At 35.9% G+C, this 15,690-nt stretch overlaps 1 protein-coding gene across 1 annotated transcript in view; it reads right to left on the reverse strand.

Annotated features, from left to right (window-relative positions):
* The window catches only part of ROBO1 (roundabout guidance receptor 1), a 1,116,119-nt gene that overhangs the window by 453,671 nt on the left and 646,758 nt on the right, over positions 1-15,690 (reverse strand). The window lies entirely within an intron of this gene.

Below are 15,690 nucleotides of genomic sequence, written 5' to 3' on the forward strand. Positions count from 1 at the left end.
CACCCTTCCCTATTCCCATTAAAACAAACAAACAAACAAAAAAAATCAAATATGGGCAAACGAACCTTTGGAATAGGAAGCAGGGAAATAACTACGTAAAATGTATCAGGAGATGGGCACTGTATTACAAAAATCAGTTTATTTTACACTGTGGTCGTTGAGGCTCTTGTAGAAAGACCACCCAACTCCTCGAGGGGCGCAGGGGTGGGTCCTGGGGACCTTTTTTTTTTTTTTTTGGAACCAAATACCTCTCCTTCAACTTTATTGACTCTATAGAATGCTAACCTTGGGGAGGTAACTAAGGAAGAGGAAATATGCAAAAAACATTCTTGACTACTCTGGAGTTTGTGCTTTTAGAAGAAGCCATTCGGTGTTTCAAAACCAAAAGGTATGGGCTGTAACATCCCATGCACCTCACCCTAAAATACTAACCAACCAGTTGTTTTCTCTGTTACCAGGCCAGATCTCCGTTTTCCTTTCTGAAACAGAAACTCTTGAGATATTCACAAATCCAAAGCAAAACAAACCTATCACATTTGATGAGTGTTATTGCATTCATTCATTCACTCATTCATTTTTCTTCCTTTCTGTTAAAAAACACACTATACAAAAACCACCCGAGACATGGTGAAGTGAAGTGAAAGTCACTCAGTCATGTCCGACTCTTTGTGACCCCATGGACTGAATACTGCAGTGGGCAGCTGCTTCCTTCTCCAGGGGATCCTCCTCCCAACCCAGGAATCAAACCCAGGTCTCCCCATCACAGGTAGATTCTTTATCAGCTGAGCCGCAAGGGAAGTTGCCTGCGTGCTAAGTCGCTTCAGTGGTGTCCAATTCTTTGCGACCCTGTGGACTGTAGCCACGAGGCTTCTCTGTCCATGGGATTCTCCACACAAGAATACTGGAGGGGGTTGCCATGCCCTTCTCCAAAGACACGGTGAGTGCCCAATAAATGGTAGATATTGGTACCAATACTTTGGCTATCTGATGCAAAGAGACAACTCATTGGAAAAGACTCTGATGCTGGGAAAGATTGAGGGCAAAAGAGAAGAAGGCAGCAGAGGATTAGATGGTTGGATGGCATCATTGACTCAATGAACATGAGTTTGAGCAAACTCCGGGAGATAGTGAAGGACAGGGGTGCCTGGCATAGTCCACGGGGTCACAAAGAGTCCAACAGGGTTTAGCAACTGAACAACAGCATTGGTATTTAGGGCTGTTATGTGCGTGTGCGTGCTAAGTTGCTTCAGTCATGTCCAACTCTTTGTGACCCTATGGACCATAGCCTGCCAGGCTCCTCTGTCTATGGGATTCTCCAGGCAAGAATACTGGAATGGGTTGCCATGCCCTTCTCCAGGGGATTATTCTGACTCGGGATGGAACCCATATCCCTTATGTCTCCTGCATTGGCAGGCAGGTTCTTTACCACTGTTATACTTCTCAATAAATTATTATGTGCCAAGTTATTTATAAGAAGTTCAAGATGCTTATTCGTCATCTATCAGTAAATACCAGAACCTGCTTTCAGTGATTGACTCCGGAAAAGAGACTGCATGATAGATGGAGAGATGGGAATGGATTTCTGCTTTTCTAAATACTGCTGTACATTTTTTAAAGTGAGTACATGCATTACCTAACAAAAGATACAGTTTTAAAAGTGAATCGTACATTCATTTTAGTTGCTGATGGTACAACCAATGACCTTGGAGCAGGATTTTGTACAAAGAAACTCTGGTTCACAGCACCTATCTCTGAAAGTGAAAGATAGTTTAATCCTGAGAAAGCTGACTGAAAATTCAGTAAACAGGCTGGAGATAAGAATTCAAAGACTCCAGCCAAAACCTTTCCAGCAATAAAAAGAAAAAAAAAAGCAAGAATGTGCAGTAAATGCTGAAAAACATACATTGATTCAGGCTTTGTGAAAGGATATTTAGTGAGAAACATAGAATATGTCTTTTCTTTCTCCCCTTTGGGCTAAACCTGCTTTTAAGATAAGCTTACCTAGTAATAGAAAATAAATAACCTAAAGCATGGTACTTGAGAAAGAGAGAGAGGGAGAGAAATTCTTCAAATCCTTATAGTATCTGAGTGCATTTTAAAATAAAGATTTGAATTTAGTAAAGGATGTATGCTTTAAAATGTAGAATATGTGTAAGAATCCCACATGTATTGTTTCCCACAAGAATCCCACTTGTATCCCACAAGAATCCCACACTTGTAGTGTTTGCCCAAGGTGAGTCTCCTGGTGTCCAGAAATTTGCTAAGGTTTTTCAAATTTTCCTTTACCATTTATCTCATTGTCATTGAAAGGAAACCATATTAATACTCCCATTTATCCTTTTATTTCTCAACTTCAGTTAGCAACAACATCCTCCCACCCACCACTAGGGTCCTTTTTGCTACTCCTAGAGGCTATACTACCTGGGGGAGTCAGCAGAAAGTATCCTCTGGGAGCTAACTTTTGGCCAGCTGCCTGCCCCCCGCCACCCACCACCATGAGGGTCCTCATCACCAGCTTATATATGCTGATCCTCTCTGCTTTCCCTGCCTCATCCAAAGTGTACTTTTCTGTCAACTATATCAGTAAAGGTGGTACCTGAAGGCAAGAATTTGTATTCAGAAGGTATAAAGACTCTGTAACAAGTCAAACTAATGGTACCTGAGAACTTTCATAACTTCCTTTCACTCCCTCACTTACTCATACAAACAAACATAGTGAACCTCATCTACACGCAGGAAACATTAAAGGGCTCTGTAGAGGCAAGATTCAAAGAGAAACCGATTCCTCAGGCTCTCAAAGCTCTTATACAGGGAGCTGCACAGACTCCAGGGTGGAACCTATAGGAAGAATAAAAACTAGTGTCTCTGGGATTAAATGACAGCTCAGTACATTCCTGGAGGTGGGTGAATCATAGCAACTTGTCACCTTCTCATTTCCACTCCTGCACATTAAGTTACTAGGACAATGCATGAAACAATCATTGTGTCTGTATGACTATGTGTGCAAATGTGTGTGTTCACATGGACATGGTGCCCACAAATGGCAGGTCTTCAGGCAGCGCTGATACATAGAATATAACTCTGACTCATTCCAGGCTGATTGGTTGGGAGACAAAGATCAAGGCAAGAAGAACATGTTGTAATTTGCACTTAGAAGCTCTATTCTGATCACCATGCTCTAAAGGAGTTGTGGATTCTCCAGTTCCATTTAGACAATTCTGATCATTTAAAGCTTATGAAATTCAAGCTCTCTAAAATAAGAATTGCAAGGAAAGCCTGAAAGTAATACATTCCAGTAGTCTTTCTAAATGAAGGCTTCCCTGGCAGCTCAGCTGGTAAAGAATCCACTTGCAATGCAGGAGACCCTGGTTCGATTCCTGTGTCAGGAAGATCCCCTGGAGAAGGAATAGGCTACCCAGCCTAGTATTCTTGCCTGGAGAATCCCCATGGACAGAGGAACCTGGAGGGCTACAGTCTATGGGGTCAGACACGACTGAGCAACAGAGTTCTGTAAATAGGAACTTCTTTGACAGTCAACATTCTAGAGCAATAAAGAAATATTGAGTCAGTCTGATCTGATTTTGTCTTTCACAGGGGTAGTTATAGGAACTCAGGAAATAACAAAACTCGGAGGATCTTTGTAGCGATTCCAGATATCAGTTACCCAAATCAGGAGGAGCTCAGTTGAGTTCTTAAGGGAAATACAAACCACAACATTTCTCTCTCTTCCACTTTACCAGGAAGCCAGAAACCAGAATAAGCCTGAGATGCAAGGTGAAATTCCAGGAATTCTGATGAGAAGCAGCCTGATACTTACCAAGGTCAGGCTGTACAACCTCTCAGAGTACCACAGCTACATTAGCAACTTTTATACAAAATTGCCAAATAATCTGTGCTGTTTCTAGTATATAAATTGATGAACTACACTGAATATTTGAATAATTTAATATGTGAATATTTGGATTCAGTCTAAGTTTGGATATATAACAGAAGTCCCATTTAAGAAAGTAACCTAAAATAACCCCAGTAAAGGAGAATAGACACATATCTGTTGGAACATCTACCATATTTTGAAACGCCCTGTCTCTGTAGTAAACATTGCTCAGTATAGATCATGCTGCTCTTGTAGTAATGTCTTTAATCTCTGACTCCTGAAAAATTAAAGGCTTCAGTTTTCCCCACTAAACAACTTATGATAGTTACCTACAGAAAACCTTATTTTTTTAAGTGCTCAATACTTACTGATTCTAAGTGCCATATGTGATATCAGCATGTCACATGCAATAAATCACATGGTTGGGTATAGATTTTACATGCAATAGGAGTTCAAGGAAATTTAGGATTAGAATAATGAAAGAGAAAGAAAAAAAGAAAGGGAGGAAGGGGAAAGAAGGAAAAGAGAAAGAAAGGGAAAGAAAAGAAAAGAAGATGCAAGGTAGAATTTTTAAATATGTATAACTTTATTCTGTTCATGAAAGAGCATAAAATTACCAGAATGCTTTCTTTTAAATGTGCGTAGGGCACGTTTTTATGGCATTATTTTTGTTTGTTTGCTTCTCTGTTATTTAGAATGGGTAATTATAGGCCCCAAACCAGGAACCACAGGGACAAGAGATTCTCTGGTTACCTGTCTTCACTTATTTAGAGATTTAGTGTGGGGTGGGAGGGGAATAGTTCAAGTGCTGGTTTCTCAGTTGTATCTGACTCTTTGCAACCCTATGGACTATAGTCCACCAGGCTCCTCTGACCATGGGATTTTCCAGGCAAGAATACTGGAGTCGGTCGTTCCCTTCTCCAAAGGATCTTCCCAACCCAGTGATGGAACCCAGGTCTCCTGCAGGCAGATTCTTTACCACCTAAGCCACCAGGGAAGGCTCCAAACCAGGAAACAGGCAGAAGAGATCTCATGGTTTACCAGTCTTCACTTAGTGAAAGACTTAAGGCACTGTCAGGGTTTTCAATCTAGGAAAATGTGGAATAGAACTCCTTAGGCTTCACCTAATCTCCAGTGTCACTAAGGGTCTCTAAGTCTCATTTAAAAACATAAACTATGATATACTGGAGTTCACTATGGAATTACTGTGACTGTGTTTGCCTTTTTGCATCTTAGCATCTTGGAGACATTGTAGATGCTCTACAACTAGATGCTCTTTTGGACTTCCCTGGTGTCTCAGTGGCAAAGAATCTGCTCTGCTAATGCAGGAGATGTAGGAGATGTGAGTTTGATTCCCAGGTCAGCAAGATCCCCTAGAGTAGGAAATGGACACTCACTCCAGTATTCTTGCCTGGAAAATCCCATGGACAGAGAAGCTTGGTGGGCTACAGTCCATGAGGTCACAAAAGAGTCAAACATGACTTAGCAACTAAACAACAAGATGGTCCATTGCTAAGTCCTTCTGATGGAACCTGGGACCCTAACTATTAGCAAAATGGGTCTCACTAGGGTTTAATCCTTTAATACTAACAGACAGTAAGTTTTTTTCAGCTAAGGGAGAGGACACTGGGAAGTAGCATTGACTGAAGGCAACATTTGGGGCACTTTACAAATGTTATCTGATCAGTGCTCACCACAATCACATGAAGTGGTATTATCATCCTAATTTAGAGACAGGGATGAAAGAATAAATCATTAACTCAAAGTTCTGAGGCCCAGAAGCCATGAACCTTATATTTGAACCCAAATTGTTTTGAACCAAAATGCATGGGGGAAAAAAAAGGCACTTTGGTTCAAACCAAGCTGGTTCAAATACAAGCTTCTGCTCAAAACTCTCCAGTGGTTTACCATCTCACCTAAAGTGACAGCCTACTCTTTTCAGAAACCTACAAGGCTTCACAAGAGCTGCTCTCCCAATGTCCTGACAGCATCTCCTTCCCCATGTACTTGCCCCTGCTCACTTGCTTCACCACAACAGTGTCTAAACTATTCCTAGAATGTTATCAGGCAACCACCAGCATGAGAGATTTTGCACTTGCTCTGCCTGGAACACTTAGCTCCACACATCAGCAAACCTACTGTCTTTCCTCGCTCAGGTTTTCATAAAATCACAGCTTCTCAGGGAGGCTTTTTCTGACCACCAACTTTAAAAGTACATTTTTATGTGATACATTTGTTTTTCTGTTTTTTTTTTTGTTTCCTCCAGAGCACGTATCCCCACCTAAGACACTACATATGTCCTTATTTATTTTTATTGACTGACTCACTCCTCTTAGAATTTTCTGTGAGGTCAGAGATTTTTATTCCCAGCATCCCAAACACTCTCTGGTAACTTGTCAGCACTCAGATGTTTGTTGAACGACTAAATGAATGAATGAGTCTTATTTCATTGTTTGTTAATATATATTTTGGAAAAATGCTTCCTTAATAAACCTATTTCTGTAGTTCTAAAGTATCTTTTCTCAGCTATATATGGTTCAATCATTTATCCACTTCAGCTAACAGAGAAGTGACATGAAGTTGAGACCCTGAGTTGATGTTTCTCAGTGGACTTCAACAACTTGAAAGTCAAGGTTCAGACTAAGTAGGCACATGCTGATTTGGGCCAGGTTATTTGAAAACAAAGAGATTGGAGTCTGAGTTAAAAGTATATAACATTCAAACTGGAAGTGACCTTCATGATTAAATTTTCATAAATGAGAAACCTAAAGTTCAAAGAAACTGACTTTCCCCAAATTACACCCTTAGTTAGTGTTTTACTCAAAACTAGAACCCAGCCCTCTAAATCACTGGAGATTTCTTTCCACAAGAATAGGTTAATCAAAAATTCTTGGTCAAGCTCCTCTAGATTTAGAATATTATCTATCACTAGATGTGGTATAATACAATTCATATTATATTACTCCTATATTATATATAGAGTTTTACATATTTCTGTTTTATCTTCAGGAATATAAGAACCATAACTTTTTAAAATCCCCATTTCCTAACGGAATAAAACTAACAACAGCCAACATTTACATAACATTATGCAATAGAGGTACTGTTCTAAGAATTTTATGTATTCTAATTCATTTAAATTCTCAAAAGTGTATTAGTAGATCAATTACTACTATAATATTATCCTATTTTATACATGAGAAGATGTTGAACATTTAACTAACATGAGACTAAACACAGATTTGAACTTTGGCTCCCTGGATCTTATCCCCACGCTAGATTGTGAAATACTAATAAAAATTGTTGTTTAATGTTTTTTTCTGTGGATTTGGTTCCAGCTTGAGGAAGCCATTGATGTGTAAATTTTGTTTTGTTCATTTAAAGATCTACTTTCATTCTGGAATAAAAAACTGAGTGACATACGCATCTGTACTACTTTTGCTTCTACATGGAATTTAGGTGTTTAAATTTTAGTTTATTTCTAAAGTGTTCAAAGGGTTTTTATGTTTCTCTTCAAGGAGAAGCCATGGAAAAATACATACTACAAGTTTGTTAACTCGTTCAGAATATATTGAAAGACATAAAGATGGATATGTATTAATATCTTACCATAAAAGTTGCTGTCTTTTGGTTCTTGACTTCCAGATATATCTAGAACCAAGTGTATACTATTCGAATCATGAATTAAAATTCTCTTAAATTGTCATCATAGTTAACAGCTGTGCAGCTGAATGTCACACTCTATAGGCTTACAATTTGAACACGAACTGACTAGTTTGTAAGTAATTTACATTATGTTTAATTCTGCAGATGTGTTGTACAAAACTGTTCAATGTTTTTGGTTTTTCCCCACTTCTTAAAAAATCCATTCAAGAAATATTTAGAGGATTGAGGTACATATGTTAGGATTTATGTCTCATTTTGTACATTCATTATATTTAGTCCCACCTGCTGCTTGGTTTATTCTGAATAGTATTTTACCTAGATTCTAACAATTATTTTAATCAGTGCATTAAAAATGCATTATGTTGACTTGAAATACATTTTAAAATTCTATTACAGTTCCCTATTTACAGGTAGCTTTCTGAGATAGTAAATAAAAAGTAGGCCTAAATGTTTAATACTATAATGACTTTTGAAAAAAAGTATCCAAGTTAATCATAAATAATAATGCCATTAAATTATAGTATTATAGGGTCTTCCCTAATAGCTCAGTTGGTAAAGAATCTGCCTGCAGTGCAGGAGGCCCCGGTTCGATTCCTGGGTCGAGAAGATCCACTGGAGAAGGGATAGGCTGCCCACTGCAGTATTCTGGCCTGGAGAATTCCCCAGTCCACGGGGTCACAAAGAGTTGGACACCACTTTCACTTTCATACCATACTGAAAGTTTTATGGTATTTGTTTTACAGCCTATATAGTATGTTTCTTTTATGGAAAAATGACTTCTCATTTGAAAAGTTCAATTAAGGATTTAGTATTTAATAGAACTGGCCTGTGAGAACTAGGATTCTAAATATGAGGTGCTCATTCTTACAAATAAATACTAAAGCCATACCCTACAATTGTCTCTGAGAAACAAACTGCTGTTGAAAATTAACATGAAATGTAAACCTACTGTCTTAACAGGGATAATTATATATTTTCCTAAGAGTTTAATCACCTCTTTTCTAACATCCTGGCCACATTCCAAAAGAAATGATCCAATTCCATTATTCTAACTGAAAGTCTTTGTTGATTTGATCTAATCTCACCTTCTCGATTTCCTATCACGATATACTACTTTAAAGCTGCTTTACTACACCTAGAAGGTAGAATTTCACTGGCACAGTACATATCTTGTTGCATTTATGTATCATATGAGTATCTTTGAAATAAAACAGATGTTTGCTGAAGCCAGTAAAACAACCTTACAAAAACATCATACAAAAATTATTCTATTCATTCAAGGATTTCTAAACTTTATTTTTTTCTTACAGTGTTTCAACTACAAAGTTTTAAAAAATTGTTTTACTAATTTAGCATGTCAGTATCTTCCACAAATATTATTTAAGTGCATACTGAAAGTCATATAGCTTGCATCCCTGTATTCAGATGCTAATTGGTTCTAATGAGATTTTCTTTATTTTTCTTCAAAATATCAGAGGAATATATTTTTAGAACATATGGAAAATACAAGAAATAAAATTTTCGATAACTCTCAAATACAATCACATATGCAATCAACATTTTATTATAGCCCTTTCTTTTTTTTTCATTTGTTTGCTCTTCATGTATAGACTTTTATTCTTACAATATGGAATAATACTCTAAAACTGCTATGTTACCTACATTTTCACTCAATTTTTTATAAAAAAATAAAATCATAAAATTTCTTCTGTCATAAAATTTCTTCTGTCATTAAATATTCTTCAATACCCTCATTAAAAGAGTGAAGTAAAATTCCATCATATAACTTTATGAAAATATATATAACTAATGTTTGATGGTTAGATAATTAACTTATTTTCAATTGCCATTAAGGTGTATATAATCTACTTTAAAAAATCATATTAGGATGTTGTCTAACTAGTTAAATTGTTAATTAGTTTCATTTTAATCATTGATATTTTGTTGAGGCAACACATGCCCCATGTTTTAAGTGACTCAATTGTTTCTGGAGTCACCGCGCAGATTGCAAATGGTCTTGGAATCAACGTGCCTTAGGAGTTGAGCATCATAGACAACAATGAATGACTATTATTAAACAGTTCCCAACACCTGAAATTTTAACTTTTTCCCAGTAGGATAATTTTGTTTGTTCAAGGGGTGCTTTTCCTTTCATTAGAACTGATTTAAAAATAAAAAGTTTGTATTTCACAAGTATGTTGGAATTTCACAGCAAAAAGTAACTGTTTTTCTTTTAGCAAGGACAATAAATCAAGACATAAGGCTTTTCTAAGCAATTATCTTTTGGAAAAATATAAATTTAAGCCCAATTCACTATTTTACTCATTTGTCTTTCCTGATGGCAGGAAATTATTAAACACTTGGTTATAATGATTATATTGACAGTGACCATAATGTGGTCATACTTAAATGTCTAAATAGGAATCAACCTAGAAGTGTAATGTGTGTCCTACTTCATCCAAATCACTTTGTTTCAGTCAGCATCACCTATTTCTTTATTTTCCTCTAAATTCCACATGTGACTAATTGTGCAATAGGAGCCTGCAAATTTAATTATTCTAGCTTTTCCTACCAAAAATATGAACTATAAAGTTAAAATAATTAAAGGAAAGACATTATGTCTCATATTGGATGCCTTACTGACTGAAGATGTAATGTCATCATTTCTTGAGGGCAGTAATCTTACCACTTAAAAATCAGATCTTTATCTGGCAAACCCATCTGTTTTAAATAACTGTGATTTTTTTCTTTTTTTGGTCAATTCTGTTTAACTCGTACAGAAATATACAGAATACTTGGCAAAGCTTAATAAATCAGATTATTCACTATACTCGATTTTTTTCTGATCTTTTCTCTTTAATATTTCACAACACTAAGAATACTTGAAAAGGTGATAATGAGTATAGAGGTGTTTCTTTAGACATGTTTGTACATTCTAGAACATCATCAAATGTGTTTTCCAGGTGGAAACTATGTGATTAAGGGAGCAGAACACAGTCTGAAGAGCTCGCCTTTTAGCCCAGATTTCCCCTGGGTACTTCATACTCATCCTTAAGTCTCTGACGAAAGTCTCCTCCCTGAAAAGCCTTCCCAAACTTGTATTTCCCATCTTCCTCAATAGTTCAGAGGTGTCTCTGTAAAATGCTTAAAGAAACTTTGACTGTTTCTCCATAGCACCGATCAAACAGAATTGCTGTGAAATATATATATATATATATATATATATATAGTTTACATTTGCTATATTCTTATAAACTCCACTTATAAACTCCCTAGTGGTAGTAATGACTTCTGACTTGTTCACCAATGGTATTTATAGCTCATATCAAAGTATGTACGTGGAACACAACTTTGTGCTTCATTTCCATACAGTATTCTTCAGTTTTAGGAAATACTCAGCTAGACTAAGAGAGGAATACAAAGAAAGTCTAAATGTAGATATCTGGCCTTCATGCTTTTCTCGCTTAATCTCTCCAGTTCTGAAAGGAAAATAGGCTATTCCTAGGAGAGTTTCTCTGTTTCAGAGTTCTCACTTGGGGCCAGTTTTGTCCTCTTTCCCTGACTCAGAGGATACTCGGCAATGTCTAGGGACTTCTGTGGTTGTCGCAACTGTGTGGAGGAGGAGAAAAGTACCGCTGTCATCTAGCGTCTAAACGCAAAGACTGCTGATAAACATCTCAGTGTTACACAGGACAGTTCCCCACCCAAATCCTAGAATAATCTGGCCCCAAATATTAATGGCATCAAGATGGAGAAACACTCTTCCAGTCGCATTCCTTTAGAGGGAAATTTTTTCCCTTGAAAGGATGAAATAACTCAGTGGAAATGTATCTTATTAATGAGGTACAGTTAGGTTTTAAAGTTACTAGGCAAGCTCTGCTTTAAACCTGACTGTATAGGAAAATATTATAAAATTTTATGTAAACATAGCCCAAAGCATTACTAAATGTTTATATATCTTTAAAAAGAAAATTTAATTACATTCTTCTGATAAATTGAAATTTAGATCTTACATAAAGAGGCATTTTTTTCAATAATATGTTACTTATTCTACATAAACTTGGAATTAATAGAGTAAGAAAGATGATTGGAAGTAAAGGCAAAGTGTAAAGCTTTGAATTGGTGCGGACTTAATGAAATATGACTTATACTATACAAAATAGGGTTTCCCTCATACTCAGTTGGTAAAGAATCCACCTGCAATGCAGGAGACCCAGTTCAACTCCTGGGTGGGAAAGATCCGCTGGAGAAGGGATAGGCTACCTACTCCAGTATTCTTGGTCTTCCCTTGCGGCTCAGTTGGTAAAGAATCTGCCTGCAATGCAGGAGACCTGGGTTGGATCCCTGGGTTGAGAAGATCCCCTGGAGAAGAGAAAGGCTACCCATTCCAGTATTTTGGCCTGGAGAATTTCATATAGTCCTCGGGCTCACAAAGAGTCGGACACAACTGTGTGACTTTCACTAATGAAACATGAGTTATAGAGAAGTGATTAGAAAATTTCCATGGTGATAGCTCCTAAGTGCTACAAAGCTTGCAATAGGCATTCGTGGGCTTATTGTGTGGATATGAGCATACGGGAACAGTTATATGTTCCAGAGTGTGTATACTTTCATTTATGTCTTTAGGAAAAAATAGATATATAATATATTTAAGCTGCTCATCTTCCAGTGAACTACAAGATAAACGAATGTCTGAGGCAAATTCAAATTTAAGAGCATTTAGTGTTTATTCTCTGGTGGCTCAGCAGTGAAGAATCCATCTACAATGGGGGGGATCTGAGAGATGTGGGTTTGATCCCTGGGTGGGGAAGATTCCCTGGAGGAGGAAATGGCTACCCACTCCAGTATTCTTGCCTGGGAAATCCCAGGGACAGAGGAGTCTGGTGGGCTACCGTCCATGGGGTCTCAAGAGTCTGACATAACTTAGAGACTAAACCACCACCACCAAAGTGTTTATTTAAACTTTGCTGTTTGGAGCAGGAATAGTGATAGAGTTTGGTGCATACTTAGAATACTGACTAATAAGGCACTGTATTTGTTTCTAAAATGCATGGAGATTTCTGCCACTGACTACAGGGTGACCATTGTCATGTCTCCTAAGATGTCTAAGACCTTTTCCCTTTTGTATTAAGTAAAGCAAATAATTGTTCTTACCTTACAGGAGGGTTGCAAGTATTGGAACATAATATGCAAAAAGTGCTTAGCACAGTGCTTGGAATAGAGAAAGCAAATATTTAATATCAATTGGAAATGATTGTTGTGATTTCCTTGTGGAAACAAAGAGCACTATCCTGGGAGCCTCAAGATTAAGTTTACAGTTAGTAGGACAAAACTGAAAACTTTAAAATAAATAAAGCAAAGCATAAAAGGGCTACGGTTTGAAAGATTGCTTGTCAAGCCATAAGTACAGTTTAAAAGACATCTACATATAATAAAGTTCTAGCATAACTAATTTCAAATTAATGTTGTACTTAGAAACCATATTCTTAACTAATAGCACATCAGTGGTGACCTATTTTTGAACAGCCTTAGTGAGTATACGCCATTAATAAAATTAAAGTTGCCACGGTATATCTGAAATGTGATGGTCCAATGGTGCTCAGATATTAGTACTGTAATATCCTTAAAGTATATCTGCTCTTCAATGCTACGAGAATACATAAATATGACTTCACAATCAACCAAGGAAACTTAGAATTTAAAAGATGTATACCTTTCCATTTTATTTCTCTGACAAAATGGTAAAATCTATTTAAAGTGATATTCCATAATGAGTTCAGAAACATACAGCCAGGCTTATAAAGGGTATGCAGTCAAGAGAATGAAAAGAAAGCATTCAATGTCTATATTTAGGTGTCATGAAGAGAGCTTTTTAATGCTTATCTATTTGTGGGTAGGTGAGACTTAAGGGTGGGAAACAATAGCTTCTAGAACCAAAGAATCAGTCAGTTAACGCTGGGAGGTCTGGAGAGATTTTTTATGACATTATAATAGTGATATGTATCGAATAAATTAACTTTCTTATACATAGCAAGGAGTGGTAAAAAACTTCAGAACTGATTTAACCTTGAGAGAAAATATCACTTGTTTTTAAATTGGATTTTTGTCAAGTGTCCTTATATTGCATATATATAATCTTCACATACTCTTTGGGTAAATGTCATTAGTCCCTCATAAAATTATTTTGAAACAATAACTAATATAAGAATATAATAAACTGAGTTTAAAACATGAAGCTTAGGATAAGTACTAGGTAACTATTTATTTCAAAAACATAAATGAGATGAGAAGGATTCTTTTAACTCAAAGCTAATTCTTTTGCTATTTTGCTCCTATAATGGGTAACATGATTTTTTGATAGAAACCTCATTAAAAATATTGGGAATTTGTAGTTTTTAAAGTTCCCCTGAAAGACTGGATAACATCTTCCACTAAGATATTTCTTATTTCATGTATGTTCCCTTGGATTAATTTTGGATTGTTAATTTACCATAGGTAAATTATCCAAAACATAATTTAAAATTCAAACCACATACACTCACATCCACATCCACATTTTGGTGAAATGGAAGTTCACAGTAGGTCTCTTTATATTTTACTTTGTGTCTTTGTACAAGAGGGAAAAAAAATAATCTCTATGAAATGTTTTAATTGGCTGAGGGTGTTTAGTATACAACGCTCTGTTGCCCTCTGCTGGCTAGAAATTGATAGAGACTTTCCATCTGCTCTTTATCTTTGTGGGGGCCTTAGAAGACTATGAAAAATGCACAGTGCAAAATAATAAAACAATTTATGAGAGTGATAGAAAATAATACGTTTATAAAACATCTTTATGTTTCCTAGATTTCCTAAAGTTTGCTGATTTTTAATTATTTTTCATATTAGCTGAATAATTTGATTATTTTATATAACCCTAAACACTCATTAATTAAAAAAAAAAAACTCCATGATTTGAAAGTGATAATTGCAAGACTCATTATTTGGGGTAGGAATTTTGGGTATTTACCTACAAGATATGTGTAATTTTCTCATTGTTGGCACATTTGTGGAATATTTTTATAGTGAAACTATGATGTACTAGTGCTTGTATTTTTTATAAATAAAATTTTTTTACCTAGTTTAAACACTATTTTCAACATATTTTTAGTAGAAGTGTGTAAGATAACTAGAAATTAATCTGAATTCTTCTTTACTAATTAAACAAGGGACTCATCTTGGACATTTCATTCTCTTTTAAAGGATTATTATTTATATGCTGTTCACATATCACTAAAGAAAAACTAACATTGGTGTATAGTGACACATAAATTCTTTAATAAAAATAACAGTGACAAGGCCCTAAAGAACATAAAATGCATAGACTTATGAATTTACCTGGTTTCATTTTAGCACTGCATGCTTCTTTAATGCTTGATTACATTTAGTTAAAAAACATTTCTAGAGCATAACCTTCCATCCATGGCAGAAGATGTAGATTTTATTATTAAGGGGGACTTGCTGATGTTTCTAAAATATACTTAAGTAAAAAGTTTAAAACAAAGTTGTCACTGAATCTCTTTCGCTTTTTTCAAAAATTTGGCTGGTATTTTTGAATCTGGGATTTATTTTATATTTTCAATAGTTTCTCTCAGCTACAATATAAGTAGAAATAATCTGGTTTTCATTTCTATGAGTGTATTTCTTTGGAACATTTATAAAACTTGGGTCATGGTTTTTTGAAATAGGCTTTATTCCATGAGGTCTGCCTTCCTATTTTATCCGCAGAACCAGTATCTATTATGAATCAAGAGGATAATTTTCCCCATGGCTTCCCTGCCAAAACAACTGTCAATCCTTTTTAAATTTTCTGGAGCAAATGGTGTTTTATAACTTTAACTACCTCTGTTCCAGAATATGTGCACATCTCAAAATTTCCCAAAACAAAAGAAAAAATATTTTCAGCACAGTCTGTAAGTCACCAGAAGTCTTTGGCTCTCCACAAACAGAGAGAAAAAATGTTTCATCCTTGAAAATATAACAGTAAGATGGAAAACAAGTTTCATACTTTCCAAATTATGAGAGTTTTTTTTTTTTTAAAGAAGATACTCTACATTTTTTCACATTTGAGTCGCATAAAAACACTAGAAATATATATGGGTTTGGCCAGGCGG

The sequence above is a fragment of the Capra hircus genome, chromosome 1 (genome assembly GCF_001704415.2).
Source record: "Capra hircus breed San Clemente chromosome 1, ASM170441v1, whole genome shotgun sequence".
NCBI lineage: Eukaryota > Metazoa > Chordata > Mammalia > Artiodactyla > Bovidae > Capra > Capra hircus.